The following is a 12,580-nucleotide window of genomic DNA, read 5'->3' as shown; positions in this document are numbered from 1 at the left end:
TATTTGTAATTTACTTTTTTTTCTGAACAGTTAAAAAAAAAAAAAAAAACAAAGCACACTCTATGACCATGATCTTAGGTCGTGAACATATTGATACATTGACGACACATCACTTAAACTATGTTTTTAAGCATTATCTTTATTTGCCAGGGGAGGGGGGGGAGAGCAGGAGAGAGAGAGTGCATGGGTGTACCAGGGCATCTAGCCAATGCAAATGAACTCCAGATGTACCACTTTGTGCTTTACGTGGATACTGGAGAATTGAACCTGGGCTGTTAGTCATTGCAGGCAAGTGCCTTAACCACTGAGTCATCTCTCCAGGCCCTAAACTACCTTTTATTCCCTATATAACTTGCTCTAGCCTTGCCAAACTCCTCTTTAGATGGCTTTTATAAAAAGTTAAATAAGGTAACAGAGCACCTGGTCTAGCTCCAGATGCATCCTGAATGTCCAGTGAATGACATCTATTGCTGTAACATCATGCATCAGATCTACACAGTAAAAGCATGTGTTAAGGCAGGAATTATCACAGTTTTGTTGTGTGGCCTTTGATGTACATTATATCCAGAGGTGAGTTTGGTTGCTTTTCTTTGGTTGCTTTTCTCATTGTTAGAGATGGTGATATGGGCAGTCTGATCCTTTTGTGTAAATTTGTATTCCTCCTTTATAAGTAGTCATCAATTCATACAGTAAAAAAAAAAAATGAATCCTTATAAATATCGAGTTTCCTATTAACCTTTCACCACATGGTTTTAGAATCTGCTGACAATATCTTTTGAAATGATTGTTATTAGGAGCAAGTTGTAAATTTGTGAATATATGAGATTTCCATGATTTAGTCAATACTCTCTGGAATTTTTCTGTAAAGGATACTTTTCCTCATCAGCTTTTTTTAACTGAAAAAATAGTGCATATTGAAATATTTAAGTATTTTCTCTCTTAGTTTTCAGTAAAAATGTTCATGCCAGAGAGATCTCAATGGTGACTAATGAGTTTATTTTTGGTCTTCTTTCTTTGGATTATTGTAATGAATTTAAGGACTTTCACATAATAATGTATTTCAGATGATAGCATTAAATAAATCATTCTTTTTTTTTTTTTTTTTTTGCCCAAATTGTTCAACAGAATTTTGAGTAGATCGTGTGGGAAAAACTGCCTGTGATAGAAAGAGCTGAAGAGAAAAGTGCTACCGGGACAGGGCTTCACAGTTGCCAAATGAAGGAGTTCATAATGCTGACTTTTAGTGTCTGTCTGATGCCAAAACCCATGATCCCTTCATTGCTCTCAGGGCTTGCTAGAGTGAAATGGAAAAGTGAAGGTATGCTAAAAACAAGCATATTGCTCCTTAGTAATATACATTACTTAGATGGTACATTGATTAGTTTTGTTGTGATAACAGGCAATTCCTAGGCTTGGTGTACTGTGACTTTACATGAATGTGCCTTAGTCCATAGAGCAGTCTTACTGTGAACTGGCGCCAGCTGCTGCACACCCCTCATGTCTGCTGTGGGCCATCTCCCTCCAAAATCCAGGACATGGACATTCTGGTGGGTGAAAGAAGAAAGTAGGTAGTGGAAGAAAAACGATGTCTCTTAAATGTTCTAGATGTCATTTATACCACATCTAGTTACATTCTATCTGATGAAGCACATTATTTAGGTAAATACTATTTCAGTGGGGTAGGGACATAGATTTCCTTACAGGAGGCACTGTGAATCACATGTATCAGTACATCTTTATCCTCTGAGCCACACTGCATACTCTCAGAAAAAGTTTGTTTTTTTGTGTGCACCCTGTGATGATGTGATAATTTGGGCTTCTGATGAATTTACACGGTGTGGATTCATGCACTTGATCTTAACCAAAAGGTCAAGAAGTAATCATTAGGCATTCATTCCCAAAGCACTCTGCTTCATACCATCTACCTGACCCACTTTCTCTTTACCTCTTTGCAGAAGAGTAATTTTGGAATGAGAAGTGCAAGGGATGTCCTAGAGGCCATCTCTGTGAGCACAGGGAGGAACGAACAGCTGTGAAAGCATAAGTGAATTTTAAGAAGTACAGAAACAATGAGGAGACTGGAAATGCATCCTCTTGAGAGCAAACCCTCACCATCAACTCTTCCTCCCACAAAGGGTGTTCCTGGTCATTGTTCTCCCCAGTTACAATTAGTTACAGTTAGCTTTTCCTTGGTGGCCTGACAGAGTGTTGGCCACACACCACTAAATCGGTGAATTCACTGCTCTGGAAGGCATTGCTTCTTATATGTGTGATTCAATTTACTCTTAAAGCTCTCTACTTTCTGTAAGGATGCTGTGGGAATCAAGCCTGAAGTGCTCTGGAGTAGGCTTGGTCTTAGGAGCATTCATAAATAATACAAGTCAGGACTGCAGACCTCATGGCCTCTAATCTTCCACAGAGACCTGGACGAGGCTGAACAAGGTTTGCAAAGCTCTATCTTTCCAGATGGGTTCTCACAGATGGAGACCCAGAAGACCCTTGGAGTACGTGCATAGATTTGTCTAAAAGACCACACAGAATCAGCAGCTCCACCCTGTAATATCAGGCAAGGTCCTCCAAAGTTGACTCAGACCATTCCATGCTTTTCCAGGCATTTTTGCAGTCCATCAATAGTCTGGATCTGGCTTGTTTTTCCTTATTGTGTCCTGTGTTTCTCCTTCATCTTTGATATTCTATTGTGTCTTGGGAGGATTTCTGCCTTACTCATACGTTATCCTAGGTATCCTGAGTCTAGTTACGCTACAGGGTTGAGCCAAGACCCCATTTTATCCATGAATTTCCCATAATCATTACTTCTGGGAGGGATCTTGGCTCATTATCTATCTATCTATCTATCTATCTATCTATCTATCTATCTATCTATCTATCTATCTATCTATCTATTAGGTTTAGAGAGACAGCTCAGTCAGTAAAGAGCTTGCCTCGCACAAATGAAAACCTGATTTCAATCCCCAGTACCCATGTAAAAATTCAGGGCATAGTGCAGCTCATCTGTAACTCCTAGTACTAGGGAGACAGAAACAGGAGAATCTCTGGAGTTTGCTGCCCAGTCAGTCTAGCCTAATTGGTTCAGGCCAATGAGGACAGTATGTCACAAAGCATGAATTCCTGAGGAATGACACCTAAGGCTGTACTTTGGCCTCCATATGCATGTACACACATGTACATTTGCACATAGATGAACATATACATTCATTAACAAAAATCATCTATCTGGTATCTATCAATCATCTATCTCCCACCTATTTATTTCATGCATATATAGCCTTCTTGGTTTTACCATTGTCAACAAAATTTATACTTCTATATTTCCATAAGAAATGGCCTTAAAGATCAGGATATGCATGTGGGAGGTGAAGTGTAGAGATAAAATATTCTTTAATGGGTTTCAGTTGCGAGCTGAGATTGTACCACCTACTGAAACATAAACACAATTGTCTCATATCCTTTGGGAAACTCATGACCTCCTTCAAGATTTCTACAAATTCTTGGAGTTTTAGAGTCTCATTATCATAATTATTTACCTCCATTAGCATTTCCTTTTTGCTTGAGTCATCACATGTGTGGTGTGTTATCTCTTAAAGTCTTTACCTCACTCTCTACCAGCTTGACTTAGCATATGTTCATTTTATTTGATTTCTTTTAGATACCACCTATGCCAAACATTTGTAGAAACAGACTATAGTGGTGTTTTAGCAATGTACAGACTTCTTTTGGTTTCTTAAGCATTATGTATTTGTGTTACATTGATTGAAGAGAATCTCAGTTTTGCTGACATTTTCATATGTGCATATAAAATATGTTGATCATATTTACTTCTATTACCCTCTTTTATAGCTAGCTCCCTTCTTCTCTAATAGTCTCCTTTCTACTTTCATGTCCTTTTAAAAAATGTATATTTTGGGGGGTCTTGAGAGATGGTTTAGCGGCTAAGGCCTATGGCTGCAAAGCCTAGGGACCTAGGATCGATTCTCCAGGTTCCACATAAGCCAGATGCACATGGTGGTGCATGCATCTGGAGTTTGTTTTCAGGGCTGGAAGCTCTGGTACATCCATTCTCACTCACTCTCTCTCCCTCCCTCCCTCCTTCTCTCTGTCTTAAATAAATAAAAAAATAAATAAAATGTTTAAAAATGTATATTTTGCATAGGAGAGAAAACATTCACCACTTGTCTTTCTGAGTCTAACTAATATTGAATAACCCAATGACCTCTATTTTTACTCATTTCCCTATGAAACCATGATTTCAATTTTCTTTATGGCTTCTCTGCATATGCATTATGTCTTCTTTGTCTGTTCATCTGTTGATGAGCACCTAGGCTGACTTCATAGCTTTACCATTGTGAACTGTGCTGCAGTAAACATGGGTGTTCAGGCAGCTCTGTTGTTTTCTGACTGTGATTCCTTTGGCCATATATACAGGAATGTTCTATCTGGATCAAATAGTGGCTCTACTCTTTTAGATTTTTGAGGATCCTCACACTGTTTTCCATAGTGACTGCACTAATTTACATTTCCATCAATAGTGGATAAGGATCTTTTTTGTCTACATTCTCACCAACACTTACTGTTGTTTTCTTGATGATAGCCATTTTGACTTGAGTGGCCTGAAATCTCAATATAGTTTTTTTTTTTATTAGCTGGCTTCTTTTTGTCTTTTGTCTGTTTATTTATTTATTTATTTATTTATTTGAGAGCGACAGACACAGAGAGAAAGACAGATAGAGGGAGAGAGAGAGAATGGGTGCGCCAGGGCTTCCAGCCTCTGCAAACGAACTCCAGATGCGTGCGCCCCCTTGTGCATCTGGCTAACGTGGGACCTGGGGAACCGAGCCTCGAACCGGGGTCCTTAGGCTTCACAGGCAAGCGCTTAACCGCTAAGCCATCTCTCCAGCCCTCAATATAGTTTTGATTTTAATATTTTTGATGGATAAAGATATTGGGCATCTTTTCATGTATTTATTGGTCATTGGTACCTCTTTTGCAGGGTGCTTATACTCCTTTTGGTACCATGTAATCGCAAGAAGAATTTGATCTTTTTTTGTTTTTTGAGGTAGGGTCTCATTCTAGCCCAGGCTGAATTGGAATTCACTATGTAGTCTCAAGGTGGCCTCAAACTCATGGCAATCCTCCTACCTCTGCCTCCCAAGTGCTGGAGTTAAAGGCAAGTTCCTCCATGCCTGACTGAATCTTATTTTTACTTCAGTATAATTTCAGCACCTTTAAATCAAGGAATTTCTTACTGGCTAATATTTATCCATGGTGCCTGCACCAAAACAATGGAATATGTTCCACACAAATAGATATCCTCCCTCTCTGCATATCTCCAATTGCATGTACACACTCTCTCCCCTTATTTTCCTATTTTAAATAAATACTGGGATATCTCTTCTTAACATAATATTTCTAGCCATACATTAGATATTTATGGCCAAAGTAAGTTGGTCAAGGAGGAAAGCTAAAGATATGACCAAGTGTCATGGAGAACAAAGGAAAAAGCAGCTTGGTAATCATTTTCCTAAACAGCAAATCTTCTACTCATCACTATATATTTATGTGCAACTTTAAAAGTGATTTTCACAAATTAGATAACACCAAACAACAACAACAAACCACAACTATCTAAGCTCTTTCCCTGATGAAATGAGAGGCCCCTGAAAAACTTTCATTCTTTTCTAGACTCCTCACTACCTGCTCTGCCTTTTCTGGTTTTCAGTTAGGAAATTGTCTGTAGTATACTGTTGTTATCTGAGAATCATTCATTATGCAGTAAAAGTCTCTCATATAATGGTTTTAAAGCATACTCCTTTCCATTTCTATATCACCCACCAGAAAACAGATAGCTCTCAAGATCCAAATAAAGTGTCTAGGTGCTAATATTTAGGCAGAATTTCTTTCCAATGGTCCCTAAAATCCACACCCTATATTGCCTCATATAGTGTAAGATAGTGCCCCTCTGGCCACTTGCTTAAAATATGGAATCTTATTGATCTGATAAGCTATGAAGATTCTTAAGTTTCTTGGGATTTCCTATGCTTAAATGTTGAAAGCTATAGTGGAAGTGCATTGCTTTGCTACCTATGTACTGGAAGGGAAAAAGATTCTTTCCTTCTTGAGTTAAGCACATTTTATACATTGATTCATCTGCTTTCTAATGGGCAAAGAATGCGTCTGTTATGCTGTATTGACAGGCATATATTACTCCATTTTTATGCTTGTTTCAATAAACCATCTTATTCATCTTAGAAAATAATACAACTAGACTTATTACTGGATCCAATCACCTATACTGTAAACCAGTCCTAACATCCTTCCTTGAAACAAATAGCTGGACAGTAAGCGTGACGCATTTAGCAATATCTGGTGATATAGTAAACCATGGGATGGGGTGGGGATGAGCTGGGAAGCAACATCAACAGGAATATGCCTTTCAATGAGAAATAGTGAATGTGGTCCCCTGGTGTGAGTTCAGGACATTTGAGTGGGACCCAAAATGTTTAGATACCAATGTTGGACCTCAGTCTTATGCTTTTGTTGGTAGGCAAGTTCTGAATCCTCTGAACTATGGGGAATTTCCTCTAACAGCAGTGGGAGGAATCCTTCCCACTGGTCTGTTGCTGCTGGGTGACCCTTGAACAGCAGCAAAATTCACCTTCTAGGCAAATCTTGACCCTGCTCAGTGCAGGAGCTCTGGCAGAGTGTCCAGACTAAATTGTCACACCCTCCTTTCTGTCTGTGTGGTGACTCACGGAGCATTCAGAGCACATTTTCCCTTTACTTGCTGCCAGCTATAGCTACTGGCTCACTCCTCTCTTAGGAACCACTTGGCACTTCTGTGTTAGTGCCGTCACTTAAGTTGATGCTTAATGTGTAGAGACCTGCAGAACACTATAAATCTCCAATTACCTCTGCGGAAGGCTGGGGCCTGTCACAGTTACCAGGACAACTAAACATGATTACCGACCCTTGTCCTATTTGTGGCCCTCTTCCGACTTTACAAAGTACAAAAGCATGGAGGTGGCAGTGGCCAGGAAATCAAAAGCTAAAGCTTCCCTCCATCTGTCTTAAGAGGAGAAACAGAAGTTATGCGTCTGGGAAGATGAGAAACTTCTTCCCTTCTCAGCTATTTTCAGCATTTATGAGTGGTTCGGAATGTATGGTATAGAGTTTGTACGTGGACCTTGATTTCAGACAAGTTAATCATCTCTCCAGAGAAGCAGCTATCTTCAATATGAGCAAAAATTCAGTGTTTTAGAGCCTAGCGTAGGTTTAGTTCTCTGACACCTTAGAAAGGCTTGCTGAGAGAATTAACGAAGCACATTCCCATGGAAAAGCCAAGTGTTTTGAAGGAAGCCCTGATCTGCCAGTCATATTAATTTGTTCCATACACTTTCACTGCATCAAAGGAAGCATCTCTTTTCCTCAGATAGGGATGATGCTTAATGAATCCATTCACAGTAACCTAATTTTAAGCAAACAGCCAGAATAAAGCTTTGAAGACAAACTGCTTGAGGGCATCTGGCACATAACAGGTTGAATATCCTATGTGAATCTGAACATGCATATTAATGTCTTAATGTTTCAGTTTTTGTTTAATGGACATAAAGGAGTAAGAACTCTGTAGACATAGCCAGTGTATGCTGACTAAATTTGTAGACTCTGAAGTCTGAGATGGAATCCTGTCTAGGCTATTCACTGGCTGAGTGAAGTGGAAGAATATTATTTAACATCTTTAAGCCTCAGGTGCATGGTATACAAGGCATATGAAACACAAACCATTTATAGGTTTGTAACTAGAATTAAATGAGATCATGTCAAATGCATTTCTAGGTAACTGATATATAGTTATCAATAAATTATAGTTATGATTTGAATGAAGTTTAATTAAATGTAGTGTGGAAAAAATTTATACCCCCAAATTAGTTTGCTTGTAATGTTAACCTGAATGCCTGAGTACTTGACTAGGAGTAAAAATTACCACAAAAATTAAAGTGAAAATAAGTATCACTAATGGGGACATACAAGTAAAATGATCCTTCAGTAAGGGTATCAGCAAAAACAAAAAAGGGCTGGAGAGATAGCTAAGAAGTTAAGGAGCTTGCTTGAAAAGCCTAGGACCCAGGTTCAATTTCCCAGAGCCCACATAAAGCCAGATGTGCTAGGTGGCACATGTATGGGGAGTTTGTTTGCAGTGGGCAGAGGCCCATGGTATGCCCATTCTCTCTCTCTCTTTCACTCAATCAAGTCCTTTATTTCTTTCAAATAAGTAAATAAAATATTTTTTAAAAGACAAGTATTGAGAATATGGAGAACATTGAACTCTGGTATACTGCAGGAGCATGGATTCATGTCACCACTATGGAAAACAGTATGACGCTTCCTCAAAAAAATAAAAAAAAATAGGATTAAAATAAGATGTGATGATCTCATTTCTAAACATTTGTTAGAAAAAATTAAATCATGATCTCCAAGAGATATGATCACACATGTTCTTTGTATTACTAATTCATAGTAGCTAAACTGAAAACAATCAGAAACTTTGATCATTGATAAATGAATAAAAGAAAATGTGGTATATAAATAACTTAGGATATTATTCCGCCCTAAAAAGAATAAAATTATTAAATATGTAGTAAAATGGATGACTTGAGAATATTATAAAATGAAATAAGTAGGTCCCTAAAAAATAAGTACTATATGATTCCATATGAGTGAAATATCTCAAGTAGTCACGACCACAAACTCAAAGAGTGCAATGTAATTATCAGGGTCTCGGAAGAAATGAGACTGCTCTAATCATCAGGTATGCCATTTTCCCTGAGCAAAATATACATCAAGAGTAGCCCTTACCTTCAATAGAGATCTTGTATTCTTAACAATGTGCTGAGTGCAGGTATCAGTAAGCAATCTTAATTTTTATTTTAATAATTTAAAAATGTTTAGTCTAAACAGTATTTGGAGTACTCTTTGAACCACTGTTAGTGCTTGTAGAGAGTTTAGAATATTGGGATTTTGTGGGGACAGAATTGTTGCATCAATTTTACTTCCAAATATGCAACTAACATTCTTACTGATGTCTTCAAAAGTTGAGTTTTAACTTTATGAAATAGCATGGAATTTCTTGATGATTTGAATAATCCCAATTGATTGTGACAACTTGGAACCATTTGTCATTTCCTAAGCCATCCCAAATAGATAAAGATCATCTACTGTCAGTAGAATTGGAATTTAAGTTGAAAAAAATTGGCAGAAGACACATGCTCTGTCTCCCATAGTTTTTGAGGGTTCTGTATGTTGAGATATGAGAGAATAATGAATTCACATTAAAGGCTTCTGTTTGTGAAAAGGTTTTTAAAATTATGTTTACTCCTTGAATATTTTAAATGTGCTAAATGATGAGGACACACAGTAAGAAACTTTGAACTTTCTGGAAAAATCATGTTCTAATTTTCTAATTGAGTTATCACAAATACAATTCAGTGTGTCTCATGTAGACTGAGAGTAAAGGTCACATATTTGAACTCATCATGAAAATGCATATGCTAGCCCTTAAAACAAACTTGGAGAAATTTTTGCTGTATTTAAAATGGATACATAGATGCTACTGCAGAAGCCCTTGCTTATAATCATCTTGTTTCTCCATGAATTCTGTGTGGCCTTTGCTGTGAGGACACATAACTGGACAGCTGTTTGGAACATGCTATTCTAAACTGTATGCATTTATTACTTTTTGAGCAAAAAATGCCCATTGGCTCGCAACTTGATAAGGAAGAAAAATTAAAATATCCCAAATACTTTTTGTTCACAAAAGCTCAACTTTCAGATTTACCGTGTGTTTTATTTCTTCTGTGAATAATAAGTGATACAAGGCATGAGTTATTAATGCAGAGGGCTGATGAGCTTACTCCAGATTTAGACGAACCTCCTCTGAGATGATACTTTTGGAACAAGACTTGTCATCTTGGCCTGTAACTATTGTGAGTCAAATGGACACGTTAGACCTTATCTGACTTGACCAGACCTCCTCTGTGAAATTCTTGGCTTCTGAGTCTGTCTTCCTTTGCGGAAACTCTCTAATCTGCCTGTGATAGCTCTTATTTCCTGACTAACCACTTAATCATTGACCTTTATCTCATTTTTTCATGATCTTATTACACTGCACACAGTCCCTTGGTGGTGCCATCATGTATGATCTCAACTACTGCATTTAAGAGAAAGAATCAAAACCCATCTACATTCCCCGAGGCTACAGTCTATATGTATAGTTTCATAGTAGCTGTCTTAAAAATTTGGATTATATTTGAGTATAATAGATTTAGTGTGGTCAAACTGAACTCACTGCTCTCTGCTTTGCTTTTCCTGTTCATTTTTTAGTGAAGGGCACTGCCTTGTTTCTTAATGAAAAACCTAATGTCTCAGTCTTGGTTCATCTGCCTCTATTTCTTACAAGTCATCTCTCAGTCTTGATGCTTCCACATCTTAGTCATGTCTCTGGCTTATCCATCTCTGCCCATATTCACTGTCAAGATCTTAGTTCAAGTGCTTGCATGCATTAATTTCTTTTGTGTCACTGGGACAAAGTACCAGACAGAAACAAACTTATTTTTCCTCAAGGTTTCAGAAGGTTCATGGTCACTTGGCTCCAGGTGCTAGTTAGGTAGACCATCATGGTGGCAGGAGTGCACTGAGGTAGGAAGCTATTCATGGATGACCAGAAAGCAGACAGTGAGCAGGAAACAGCCAGGGATATGGGTCTCCAAAGGACCTATTCCAGTCCTATTCAGGCCCCACTGCCCCAAGCCTCCACAACCTCCTTAAATAGCCCCACTATCTGGGAAAAAGCCATCACAACATATCATCTGCCTGTTTATCATTGCTCAAGGCCCCCCGCTAAGAGATTTTCCTGGCTCCAGAGTTTTACAAAGTACATTTCTGATCTCATATTCCACCATATTAAGGCTGATCAAGCACTATCGTCCTTACAAAGTTGAAACATGAAAGCTTTAGAATTGTCCCTATTCCCTCTTGTAGTTTCTGAGCTCTCTAGCTTCAGCTCTTCCAGGGTTTCCTCTTTTACAATACCCTACAGCCATATTGAACCTCTTGAAGTTGCTGGTAGCCATTCTGCACCTCTCCTCTGTATCTTTGTGTTTGTTTCTTCCTTAGCCTGGAATAATTTCCCTTTTTATGTGGCTTACTCCCACCATCCTTTTTCTTTTGTTTAGCTGAAAGGACATTTTATTTGGAAAACATTTCCGAATCCTCTCCCCGAATCAGATCTGACTCTGATGTAAAATATTTACAATGTGTATTAGCTTATCTACATCTCTCCAAAAGCTATTTAAAGGAAAGAGTTATATCTTTCAGTATCTTGTCCCTAATTTCTTCCTTAAGACTTAGTCCATGGTGGGTACTCAATAAATAAGTTTTAGAATTAACTACTTGATTGTTGAATTACAACTCAAGAGAAGCCAGTGGCTCAAATATCTACTGTTATTTTGGAGTCACTGAACACCAGATGGAGCTTTCTAGTCAACTTTCCAGAGCTGTGTATCCTTTCTCTTATCCCAGATGTCAGGACAGTGGAAAGACTATGTGACAGGTAGTAGATATGTGACCTGAGGTAACTGACAAAGTTGGATATCAAAGCCCACAACTGACATTCCAGACTTTTCTGTGTACACTTCTAAAGGAACACAAGAGAGATCTTTTCATTGCTCTTGGAGACTTTATGTGTCCATGGTCTCTGAGCCAGGGCAGAGCATAACTACACACTCATGGTTTTGAGAAACTCACGTGGAATCTAGGGTGTTGGACCTATTGCTCCACATTTGTGGGAATCAAATCAAGGGTGTCAGTGGATACATGATTGCCAAGAGCACTTGGTATTTCCATAAAACCTCCTCTTCCATATGGACCCTAGGATGATTTGTCTATAGTTCTGCCAGGAGCCTCTGCATATTGTGATGAACTGGGTTGCACACCATGATCGCTTTCTCAGGACTCCATCCCGCAGCTGCTGCATGAGAGATGGAACTTTTGCCAGGCATAGTGAAACAGCCTTTCTGAATTCCTCAGGATGCTAAAGATAGCTAGGAGTGACACTTACCCACAATTAGAAGAAAAAAGATGGATGAGTAAGTGAGGACTGCAAATCATTTTTTTTCTTCACAAATTAGATTTATCTGTAAGCTGCAAATATGTGCAAACATATTTGGAGTAATCTGGTATGAATTTTGGTTTTGTTATTAAATAGACATTTTGCTTCATCCTTATGTGCTCAGTAAAAGAGACTTGTTTTGCTGAAGTTTTCTTTTTGGAAAATATTGCATTTTGAGGGGATATTAGTCTTTCCAGTCAATTTTAAAAATTGCTCACAATTTGAAAGATACTCCATCTGAATTCAAGCTGTGTTGTTGGTTTGACAACATATTTTTCTTTGTCATCAATGAGGACCTTTTTGACTTAGTAGGCCTCAAGCACACACACACACACACACACACACACACACACACACACACACACACAAACACTCATGCACACCATTGTCTTTAGGCTG

Source organism: Jaculus jaculus, chromosome 10 (assembly GCF_020740685.1).
Source record: "Jaculus jaculus isolate mJacJac1 chromosome 10, mJacJac1.mat.Y.cur, whole genome shotgun sequence".
In the NCBI taxonomy this organism is placed as follows: domain Eukaryota; kingdom Metazoa; phylum Chordata; class Mammalia; order Rodentia; family Dipodidae; genus Jaculus; species Jaculus jaculus.
This window is presented reverse-complemented; position numbering follows the sequence as displayed.